Genomic DNA, 12,010 nt, shown 5'->3' on the forward strand with positions numbered 1-12,010 from the left:
GATATTACTGTAGTTAAATTCTTTAAAGTCCTTAACGCATAATATGTATGACATAGTACAAGCTTTCCCCAGTAGTAACCATGATAAAAGTGATAGTAAACTTCCCCTTTGTCTAAACAGATCTGGAATGTTAGCAATATTTTAGATGGAGTTTAATTGATCAGATGTAATGAAGATGCGTTACAACTTACTTTTTATTGTAGCGTTAAAATTAAAATTCCCTGCGCTCTGGCCACACAAAAGTATTTTTTTGTTGAGCTAATGGTTTGAACTGTTCCTAATAAAAGTTCCAGCCATACAGCACTTTTTGTGACAAACTTTTCAATTGTTTTTATCTGTTTTTTACTTGCTCTTTAAAAAGACATTTGCATACGTTGAAACGCGTTGAGCTATTAAAGCATTTTTATCAACATTGAAGTATCACTTTGCCTTTATGCTGTGACATTGCCGGAATTCGATATATGATGGAGTAAGTTACTATTTATTTTACTCAAGCAATTTTTACATACATTTCATTGGAGTTTCTCCTTGTCCTCAGTTAACCAAGCCACAACCGACATATTTGTGGGGTTTTCTTCAGACGAGTGGCTACCATGCAACTTATGGAGTGAGTATATTGCACTCTTATTAATTGGCTTTTATATGCACATCAAGCCTGTTTCTTCTTGCCACCAGAAGGTTTAAATATATCTACATATCCTAAATTGAATACTAAGATCTGGACTTTGTACACATACACATCATATGACCCTGCAACATGCACAGCCCTGGGTGCTTAATAGCACTCACAGGTAGCTGTACTGTCCCCAGATTCCCAGGCAGTTAACCCTAGACAAGACAAAACAATTTAATAAAACACACAGAAGAAGTCCAGCACGCACTTGCAAGCTCTTAGCTAAGATTAAAAGCAACACTGCACTCTCAGACTGGTGATCACCCAGGGCTGTGCATGTTGCAGGGTCATAGGATGTGTACCCAGTCCAGTCTGAGAGTGAAGTCTCCTTCAGTATTTTGCATATGTCTAGGGTGATTACATAGGTCTGTGATCCAGTGGCGTCACTAGGGTGGGTGTCACCCGGTGCGGTAAGTTATAGTGTCAACCCCCCTCCCCCCAGAAAGCAGACACAGACACACACACACACACATACAAACACTCAGACACACTCAGGCACACTTAAAAACACACTCAGATATGCACACAAACACTCGGAAACACAAAACAAAAACACTCAGTCACACAAAAACACTCAGACACACACAAACACTCAGACACACACAAACACTCTGACACACACACACACACACACAAACACTTACACACACACACACAAAAACACTCAGGCACACACACAGAAACACTCAGACACACACACAAAAGCACTCAGGCACACACACACACACACAAAAACACTCAGACACAAACACACAAAAAACACTCAGACACATACACACATAAAAACACTCAGACACACACATATACAAAATATGTAAACTGCACTGCATTAATTATAAAGCTCATGCCTAGAGCTGCTCCCTGGCTCAGCAGAGCATCAAATGAAAGATAAACAAAGCACTCTAAAAATAAATCACTGAAGAAAAGGTTTAGGCGCGCAAACTATGAAAATTCTGCTCTCTGACTCAGTTCAAAGTCTTTCAGTGCACAGCCCCGGGTCACCTGCCTACCGCTTCTTATGGCCAAGCACTTCTGCTCTCTGCCCACCCCCTGACCCCCATCCACCCTCCCCTCCTACTTCTTCCTTGTGGCTCCTACACTTTAGAGACAGTGTCAGACAGTCATGCGGTCAGGTGCCAGGCATCCCCTTCATGATTTCCCAGTTCCCGTTTAGAGAGACAGCACAGCAGTGAGTGACTCCACTGCTCTGCACGTCACTGAGCAGTGAGCACAGATAGGCAGGCAGGATTAGGCTAGCAGCGCAACTTCGCAAGCCCCACGGCACGCCCACTAAATTCATAGTGAAATTGGGCAAGGGAGGAGCAAAGTACAAACAAGCAAAAGCAGCCAGGAAAACTATTTGTGGAAATTGCAGCGCTGGCTCAAGGGGCAAAAAAATGAAGTGTCTACAACTTCCCCAGTCCCACTAATGTTCACAAATGCTGGCCCCTCTAATAAAAAATATATGCATCTCTACATTGTATTTTTTTGAATTTCAGTAAAATTAAATTTATTTATTATTTTTTTTTTTTGGTAGTGTCACCCCTGGGGGGTGTCACCCGGGTGTGGCCCGCACCCCCCTAGTGATGCCACTGCTGTGATCCCTTGACTTGTTCCCAGTTTGTTTGATTGAGAGCTTACATTGTATGGATGTATTAAGAACCCAGATTTTAGGAGAGACCTTGATTTGGTACCTGGGTTTGTCCCATTTGGCCAGATGCAGTAACTGACTCTTCCAGTTTTGCTATTAATCTTAGCTAAGAGCTTTCAAGTGAGTGCTGTACTTCCTCTGTGTGTTGTGTGTGTGTGTGTATATATATTTATATACTGTATATATATATATATATATATATATATATATATATATATATATATATATATATATATATTCACACACATATACTATGTGTATATATGTCTGTAAATATATATATATACACATATAAATATATAAATACATATGTACACATATACATGACATATTTAGATATGTATGTATCTCTATGAAAGCCCTTTGCCTGCCTTTTTTTTCTAACACCTGAGACCTCAAATCTTTGAGCCCTTATAACAAGAGCTCTGAGGATGCAGTTTTCATTCTAGCGTAAATCGCAATTGCGTTTGCATTATTTTCAACTTGTAATACGAGAGATAAACCGACACGCGCATACACTTAAGATTAACCCCTTTTAGCTTGCGTGTAACTGTTAGCGCTCCACTCGTAATCTGGCCCTTTATAAGCTTTGACATAGGTTACAGTGGATAGCGCAGCAAAACTGGTGGTTCAAATGGGTTAAGTGTATGATTCTAATTGTGTCATGATAAACTACATAGACATTGAAGCAAACCTGAACCAATAACAGTAAAGACAAGAAAATATTTACCTGTTAATAAACTCAGAAGTCAGTTTAATGCATTGTTTATCTCTCTATATATTTGTCACTGTCTTCACAATGTACTAATCAACCAAACTACACAACCATCTTGTCAACTCATTCTCATCTCCTTTTATTATCCAATTTTCTACATCTTGATACTAGAAATATTTAACCTCACCTGGGCTAATCCAACGTTCTATGCCATTATAATACACAACAAACACGTTAACAAACCAATACATACTGAGCAACCACATTTTGATTCCTTGTCACATTGCAGATCTCTCTTTGCCTATAGGAAACGTCACTCCATTCAAAATAAGCTCACTTGTTACTAAGTTCTCTTCAAGGAACAGTTATACTTAGTATAGAGAATTGTGCTTAACATATACCCCAGAACTGAGTTGTTATCAATGCCCCGCTGCAGATTTAGTTTTTTTAATAAAATATTTTCTAATTCAAAGAAGCACTCCAAACATCCTTTACAGCCACCCAAATGCTTCTTATTTGTTTTTCTTATTATACTGAAGCCCACTGCATCTGCTATTGAGTTCAGCACAGAGGTGTGCTTCTGATTGACCATACCGACCTATTACTCAAAATAAACCCAATATTATACGGTTTATCTTTTCAGAATTCTGCACTTTCCTTCCTCCACATGCCAGAGCTGACACAATTGTAGATAAAATTTAACAAGAGAGTTACAGCAACAAGATGTTGTCTTAAGAATATGCAATATAACACAGTGAAGGAGGTTAATTCCTTAAAGTATTCAATTATTTATTTATCTGTTGTTTCTTTTATATCATGTTGTTTTTTTCAAATCACAAAAGAAACTTTGGTAGAACAAGAAGCTTTATACACCGTATTGTTAATTTACAAAACCATTGCTATAGTCTGTTTATTTAAAATATTAATTGCATTGCTGTTGCATTGTTAAAAATAATTTCCTTAAGGTACTATTTCTAAGAACATTGCAGTAGATCCCCAATGAGTGCAGGCAGTTTTGGATTACATGTTTTTATGTTTCAAATAACCCCTAAAGACTCTTCTTAATGAGTAATCCTTAAATCAATTCCACCTATATTTGGTTTGGACTAGAGTCGAACCAGGCTTCAAGGATCATGGGCCATTATTCTCAGGGATAGGTAGTAGAGCAAAGCAAAATCCTAACCTGTTTTTTTATTGCTCCCCTATACCTTACTTCTCAAGTCCCATAGTATGTACTGCTCATGATGCTGTCACAGAGTAGGGAAACATTCTAAATGCATGAAACTTGTGGTTGCAGGTCCTATGCCAACCCTCTAGGCGAGTGCTGTGCAGTTATAGCGCTGTTGTGATCCAAAGTATCAAAAGTGGAAAAATAGCTGAGAGATATGTCGCTGCACGGAGCAGCTAGTTCGTGACGTCACATCCGGAATTCCGATTCACCCGCTGAGTTTGTTCACTAGCTGCTCCATGCAGCGACATATCTCTCAGCTATTTTTCCACTTTTGATACTTTGGATCACAACAGCGCTACAACTGCACAGCACACTACAAAAGTAAGTTAACTGCCACCCGCACGCTCCATACTTTTGCCGTGCTACCTGGCCACTTACATTTTTCAGTATTATACTCTATTTTCGTATTTGGTTTTACCCTTTTTGTAAACAGTCTCTTGTATCATATCCCTCATACCAGTATACCATTTTCGTATACAGCCTCTCATATTATATTACATTATATATCCTACATCATTACTCTATTTACATCTTTTTTATACTATTTAATACCATATTTTATACCATGCTCTCTTTTTTATATTTTAATATAAATAAAAATAAAAATTGATTTTAAAATATTATATCCTTTTTTGGGCTCATGTATTTTTCCCTACCTTTTGATCTATATATGCATATACATTTATATATATATATATATATATATATATATATATATATATATATATATATATATATATATATATATATATATATATATATATATTCTTTTTTTCCTGGATATCAGCTTATACTAAATAGGAACTTCCTTCACCTTTACCCTCTGTCCACAAATACAGTGTGGTAAGAACAGGAGATTCCCACAATTATCCTCTGTTTCCACGGTAACCTTCTGTCTGCCTCTCAGTCCTGATTATTTATAATTATATTTATTTATATTTATCTCTATACACACCACCCTATATTTTTGGTGCATATACTCCTGTCTTCATCATATGTGGTGTTCCTGTCTGGTGTCTACACACACCACTAGTATCCACTCGTCGCTGATCGTTGATCCCTGTGATCTAACAGGTGAGCATTTATTATCATTCACTTTGATCTCAATTATTCAACACTCATTTGGGGATATTCCCATTTTTGTTTTTCTCCCCTTCACATGCTTATGAGGAACATCTTCTGCAAGCGCTATTAGAACAAACCCTGTTCAACTTTTTCCCAATTTTAGTCTCACCAAGGAGGAATGAGACACCACTAATAGCAGCATACATTGGACTTTTTCATAGAGCATTTTATTGTACAACAACTTCTTCTCTAATTTTGGCGCAACTACATACTCCCCCCTTCTTTCATATATATATATATATATATATATATATATCAAATTTAGTAACGGAGGGGAAGCAATCGCTATGAGCTTATATTAAGACAAAAAGTGACCAACCAGTTGGCTTCTAGGCTAATACTGGTATGGTCTAGAATATATCAAATATATGGTGCAGACCCTTATGTAAAATAGATGAGTTTATATAGAAAGAATAAATCCTGGAAAAGAAATAGAAAAGACCAGGATGAAAGACAGGGAATTCAGCACTCTTTTACAAAATTAAATTAAAGCTCAAAATACTTATTCAAAATGTGTCAGCCTCAAAGGCTTGTGTAGCTGCAAAGGAGAGAACTCTCTGGCACTTACTGTATATTACATATATATATACAAAGATAGAAAAATGCAAAAAGACCCAATAGGTAGATATGATCTCTTTATATGGATATCAAGTAGCATAAAAAATACAACATATTATGTTACAAACCTGACCGGTCAGGGGATAGTGTCTATACCAAAACAGAAATTATAAACATGATATGTGGTTATTTTCACAGGCCTGTGGAGCCATGTGTGTAAACTGCAGGATAAGAATGGGGGACAATAATTAGACTACTAAACCCTACTGCTTGCGGCACCTTAGTATGTAAGGCTATATGCCGGGCAGATTACTATATGGGATCTAAGTAGTTACAGTTAGTGTACCCCAACACCTATGCAGAAGTATTGATGTTCTTAAAAACTGATAGCACATATACATGTAACTATAAGATATATTTGTGGGGGACTGAAATACAAGCTACTACACCCAGCTGCTTACGGCACCTTATAGTGTTAAGGCTAAATGCCGGGCAGGTATATGTATGGGATCTAAGTAGGTTGTTGTACTGTGCCCCAAAATATGTACAAATATCTTATTGTCATGCAAACAAACAATTTAGCACAGTAGTATACAGCCAGCCTCGCTGAGTAATCACTTAGAGGCAGCTACTCTTGCTATCGAGTAAGAATGTCCCTTTGGAGAAAAGTTATGCAAGCTGAAAAGTTAGCCATGAAGCAGATACAGATAGTTGCAGAAAGCACAAGGTTTAGCCTCCGTGTTGCGTGGTATTAGTAAGCTTCAAGCGCATATTAGTAGCATTTCCTCAGGGAATTTTTAAAGTATACTCTCTCAACAGGGTATCATCATCCAAGACAGTCAATAAGCAGCCTATTAGTCAGGCAGTGACAAGGTAGTATACGACCTGTTTCCTTCAAAGTTATTTCTGTGACTGATTCTTAGGAGATGAGCCTCATTGGGTGTTCAGGAACTCCATTCTAGAAATCCAACAGATATGTTTGTTTGCAGCGTGTCTGTTCCGTGTATTCAACACCTATCACATGCTCCGGTCATCACGCCCTGACGAAGCCCGACACACCTAGCGGGTGAAACGCGCGTCGGCATTGGACAAGCTGACCGGAGCATGTGATAGGTGTTGAATACACGGAACAGACACGCTGCAAACAAACATATCTGATGGATTTCTAGAATGGAGTTCCTGAACACCCAATGAGGCTCATCTCCTAAGAATCAGTCACAGAAATAACTTTGAAGGAAACAGGTCGTATACTACCTTGTCACTGCCTGACTAATAGGCTGCTTATTGACTGTCTTGGATGATGATACCCTGTTGAGAGAGTATACTTTAAAAATTCCCTGAGGAAATGCTACTAATATGCGCTTGAAGCTTACTAATACCACGCAACACGGAGGCTAAACCTTGTGCTTTCTGCAACTATCTGTATCTGCTTCATGGCTAACTTTTCAGCTTGCATAACTTTTCTCCAAAGGGACATTCTTACTCGATAGCAAGAGTAGCTGCCTCTAAGTGATTACTCAGCGAGGCTGGCTGTATACTACTGTGCTAAATTGTTTGTTTGCATGACAATAAGATATTTGTACATATTTTGGGGCACAGTACAACAACCTACTTAGATCCCATACATATACCTGCCCGGCATTTAGCCTTAACACTATAAGGTGCCGTAAGCAGCTGGGTGTAGTAGCTTGTATTTCAGTCCCCCACAAATATATCTTATAGTTACATGTATATGTGCTATCAGTTTTTAAGAACATCAATACTTCTGCATAGGTGTTGGGGTACACTAACTGTAACTACTTAGATCCCATATAGTAATCTGCCCGGCATATAGCCTTACATACTAAGGTGCCGCAAGCAGTAGGGTGTAGTAGTCTAATTATTGTCCCCCATTCTTATCCTGCAGTTTACACACATGGCTCCACAGGCCTGTGAAAATAACCACATATCATGTTTATAATTTCTGTTTTGGTATAGACACTATCCCCTGACCGGTCAGGTTTGTAACATAATATGTTGTATTTTTTATGCTACTTGATATCCATATAAAGAGATCATATCTACCTATTGGGTCTTTTTGCATTTTTCTATCTTTGTATATATATATGTAATATACAGTAAGTGCCAGAGAGTTCTCTCCTTTGCAGCTACACAAGCCTTTGAGGCTGACACATTTTGAATAAGTATTTTGAGCTTTAATTTAATTTTGTAAAAGAGTGCTGAATTCCCTGTCTTTCATCCTGGTCTTTTCTATTTCTTTTCCAGGATTTATTCTTTCTATATAAACTCATATATATATATATATATATATATATATATATATATATATATATATATATATATATATAATTTACATAATATTTACTTTTTCTCACTTTTCATTATCTAGTGTTCCTGTCACTTTTTAATTGCACTTCCCTATTTTTTTATGTATTGGTCAACATTTCAGGCCCTTATGGAACTTTTCTTATCACTCTGATTATAAATTCTAAAAAAGTAGAATTAATTAAAATGCCATAACATGTTATGCTCTGTCCAGTTTTATTTTATAGAAACATAGCCTGAGTTATTTTGTGTTTTGTAATAAAATACAGCTAGTCAAATATATATAGAGACAGTTAATAATGGCTTTATGTGACTAATTTGTTTACTTTTCTTTCATTCATTTCTTACCAACAAACATAATGTGTGTGTGTGGGCGTGCATTTACTGCCACTTCTCATATCATTTGCTTTCTGCTACGTCCTTCAAAATACATTCCTATTGCTCACCTTGCCTTCCTACCTAAAGTTCTCATATACTAAGTTATGCTAAGAGATGGGCAATACATTTTACATTGACAATGCAACAGGCAGAGGTAATCAAACAAGGGACCATTTAAAATAAGAAGGTTGATTTATTTGGGAACCAATGAAGGTGTATGATTCTGATCTACTAAAATGATTGGTTCAGGAGCTCATGGCTCTGGCCTGGATTCTGATGTGAGCATATAACTTCTATAAGAATTAGGGTTCCTCAGTTTAGCCGTGGGTCTGACATGTACATATACATAAATCAAATGTAAGGAGGGAAGGGGTCTCAAGTGATCATATAGGTGTAAAAATGTTTAGAGGGCGAGTAACAAAAGTACTCTGGGATCTAATGTTGGCATATATTTGGAACAAATGTAAAAGATGCGGTTCCCTCTGTCAAAGCTGATAGCAGCTGATAGCCACAACTTGTGCCAGAGTGTTGAATGTAGGTACTACATAAAAACAGTACGCTGGGCAAAGTAAGAGGTTTTTGTCCCTGTATTTCATTCAGATCTGTTAGAAAATGTTGAAGATATCTAATGAATGGTTTGTTCGGGTGATGTCTGCACTGAGAGACCAATTTAACATATCAAAAGAACTAATATTTAAATTCTAACTGCTTCAGTTTATTTTCTTGCATGAGTTACTGTAAAACAGAATAAAAAATCCATAGGGGATAACAGTCTTATTGCATTGTGTACTTCACCGAATTCAAAGTAATTAGTGTAATATCATCTTCATGCTTTGCATTTAAAGTTTTATTTTATAGAACTTATTTGGAATAACACTTAAAAAAAGCTATATTTAAATGTATATTCTTGACTAAATAACACATTAAATACAACATCTAAATTGACTGAAATGCACATTTAAGCATTTACTTAAAGAGACAGTCCGGTTAATAGGAAACTTTCATGATTCAGATAGGGTATGCAATTTTAAACAACTTTCCAATTTACTTTTTATCATCAAATTAGATTTTTTACGCTTGGTATTCTTTATTGAAAGCTAAACCTAGGTAGTCTCATATGCTAATGTCTAAGCCCTTGAAGGTCGCCTCTTATCTCAGTGTATTTTTACAGTTTTTCACAGTTAGACAATGCTAGTTCATGTGTGTCACATAGGTAGCATTGTGCTTACTCCCATAGAGTTATTTATGAGTCAACACTGATTAGCTAAATTGCAAGTCTGTCAAAAGAACTGAGATAAGGGGGCAGTCTCCAGAGGTTTAGACATAAGTTAATCACAGAGGCAAAATGTATATTAATGTAGGTTAAACAAAACTGGAGAATGGGTAATAAAGGGATTATCTATATTTTTAAACAATAAACATTTTGGTGTAGACTGTCCCTTTTAATGGGACATAAAAGTCAACATGAAATTGTTATTATTCAGACAGTGTACACTTTTAAGCAAACTGACCAATTTACGCTTTCTCAAATTGACTTATTACTGTCAGTTTTCTTTGTTGAAAACTAGGTCCTTTCCACAAAAAACATAATTTATTTAAGAACTTACCTGATAAGTTTCCAAAACCTCAAAATGCCTATAAATACACCCCTCACCACACCCACAATTCAGTTTAACGAGAAGCCAAGTAGTGGAGTGATAGAAAAAGAAGTTAAATGCTTCAAAAAAAGGAACTGGAAATATAATTGTGCTTTATACAAAAAACATAACCACCTTAAAAAAGCTGGGTCTCATGAACTCTTGCCAATATGAAAGAAATGAATTTATCAAGTAAGTACTTACATAAATTATGTTTTCTTTCATGTAATTGGCAAGAGTCCATGAGCTAGTGACATATGGGATAGTAATACCCACAATGTGGTACTCCACAGAAGAGTCACTAGAGAGGGAGGGATACAAATAAAAACAGCCATTTTCCGCTGAAAAAATTTAATCTACATCTAAAAAAATAAGTTTTTCTCATAATTGAAAAGAAAAAAATTAAAACATAAGCATAGGAATCAAACTGAAACAGCTGCCTGAAGAACTTTTCTACTAACAACTGCTTCTGGAGAGGCAAATACATCAAAATGGTAGAATTTAGTAAATGTGTGCAAAGTAGACCAATTTGCTGCTTTGCAAATCTGATCAACTGAAGCTTCATTCTTAAAAGCCCACAAAGTGGAAACTGATCTAGTAGAATGAGCTGTGATTCTCTGAGGCGGGGCCTGACCCGACTCCAAATAAGCCTGATGAATCAAAAGCTTTAACCAGGATGCCAAGGAAATGGCAGCAGCTTTCTGACTTTTCCTAGGATCAGAAAAAATGTCTTCCTGAAATCTTTAGTAGCTTCAACATAATATTTCAAAGCTCTTACAACATCCAGAGAATGTAAGGATCTCTCCAAAGAAATCTTAGGATTTGGACACAAATAGGGAACAACAATTTCCCTATTAATGTTGTTAGAATTCACAACTTAAGGTAAAAACTTAAATGAAGTCCGCAAAACTGCCTTATCCTGATGGAAAATCAGAAAAAGAGACTCACAAGAAAGAGCAGATAATTCGGAAACTCTTCTAGCAGAAGAGATAGCCAAAAGGAACAACACTTTCCAAGAAAGTAGTTTAATATCCAAAGAATGCATAGGCTCAAAAGAAGGAGCCTGTAAAGCCTTAAAAACAAAATTAAGACTCCAAGGAGAAGAGATTGATTTAATTACAGGCTTGAAATGGACCAAAGCCTGCACAAAACAGTGAATATCAGGAAGCTTAGAAATCTTTCTGTGAAATAAAACAGAAAGAGCAGAGATTTGTCCCCTTGAGGAACTTGCAGACAAACCTTTATCCAAACCATCCTGAATAAACTGTAAAATTCTAGAAATTCTAAAAGAATGCCAGGAAAATTTATGAGAAGAACACCATGAAATATGTCTTCCAAACTCGAAATAAATCTTCCTAAAAACATATTTATGAGCCTGTAACATAGTATCAATCACTGAGACAGATAAACCTCTATGACTAAGCACTAAGTGTTTAATTTCCATACCTTCAAATTTAATAATTTGAGATCCTGATGGAAAAACGGTCCTTGAAACAGAAGGTCTGGTCTTAAAGGAAGTGGCCAAGATTGGCAACTGGACAGCCGGACAAGATTCACATACCAAAACCTGTGAGGCCATGCTGGTGTTACCAGAAACACAAACGATTGTGTTCCATGATGATCTTGGAGATCACTCTTGGAAGAAGAACTAGAGGTGGGAAGATATAAGCAAGTTGGTAAAACCAAGGAACTGCTAACGCATCCACCGACTCTGCCT

This window comes from Bombina bombina, chromosome 6 (assembly GCF_027579735.1).
Source record: "Bombina bombina isolate aBomBom1 chromosome 6, aBomBom1.pri, whole genome shotgun sequence".
Taxonomy (NCBI): domain Eukaryota; kingdom Metazoa; phylum Chordata; class Amphibia; order Anura; family Bombinatoridae; genus Bombina; species Bombina bombina.